Here is a 1,292-nt window from a genome sequence, read left to right as displayed (position 1 = left end):
GGCTAAACAGGCAGTCAGACATCCCCCAAGGGGTTTCTCACTGGAGAGGGTGCAGGCTGGGCTGAGGGAATCCCCTCCATGCACGAATTTCATGGACCAGGCCACTAGTCTATAATAATAAAAATGGAATATGCTAATTAGACCAGCCGTGCTTCTGGACAAAGCTGGGGTTGTGAGGGAAGGAAGACCAGGTCCTGGTGCCAGAGGGAAGCCGGTGCCAACAGCCGGGAGAAGGAAGGCCTACTCCTGCACGAATTTCGTGCATCGGGCCTCTAGTATTATATGATTCCATTTACATGAAATGTCTGAAACAGGCATATCCATGGAGGTGGAAAGTAGACGAGTGGCTGCTGGGAGATGGAGGAGAGAGGAATGGAGAGTGATTGCCAGTGGTCACAGGGTGTCTTTTCGGGGTGCTGAAAGATGCAATAAAATTATATTGTGGTCCAACAGGTACATGAGAAGATGCTCAACATCCCTAATCACCAGGGAAATGCGAGTCAAAGCCACGATGTTTCCTTGAAAAATTAAAAATAGAACTACTGTATGATCCAGCAATTCCTCTGGGTATTTACACGAAGGAAATAAAAACACTAACTTGGGAAGACAGCTGCATCCCATGTTCTCAGCAGCATTATTTGTAATAGCCGAGACCCAGAAACCACCTGTGTCCATTAATGGGGGAACGGATAAGGGAAATGCAATATAAATCTCAGTGTTATTCAGCCACAACAATGAAAGAAATCCTGCCATTTGTGACAACATGAATAGGCCTGGAGGGACGATGCTAAGTGAAATAAGACAGACAGAGAAAGACAAATACTATATGATCTCACTTATCTGAAAAAAAAAAAAAGCCCACAAAACCCCAAATTAACAAAACTCATAGATACAGAGGACAGACTGTTGATTGCCAGAGGTGGGGCATGGGCGAAATGGGTGAAGGGGGTCAAAAAGTACAAACTTCCAGTTATTAAATATATGTCATGGGGATGTCACGTACAGTATGGTGACCATAGCGAATAATACTGTATTACATATTTTAAAGCTATGAGAGAGTAAATCTTAAAAGTTCTTATCACAAGAAAAAGTATTTGAGCCCTAGCTGGTTTGGCTCAGTGGACAGAGCGTCAACCTGCAGACTGACGGGTCTCAGGTTGCGGGCTCGATCCCCAGTAGGGGGAGTGCAAGAAGCAGCCAATCAGTGATTCTCTCTCATCATTGATGTTTCTATCTCTCTCTCCCTCTCTCTTCCTCTCTGAAATCAATAAAGAAATATTTAACAAAGAAAA

This window comes from Myotis davidii, unplaced genomic scaffold, assembly GCF_000327345.1.
Source record: "Myotis davidii unplaced genomic scaffold, ASM32734v1 scaffold599, whole genome shotgun sequence".
In the NCBI taxonomy this organism is placed as follows: Eukaryota; Metazoa; Chordata; class Mammalia; order Chiroptera; family Vespertilionidae; genus Myotis; species Myotis davidii.
Note: the sequence above shows the minus strand (reverse complement) of the source record.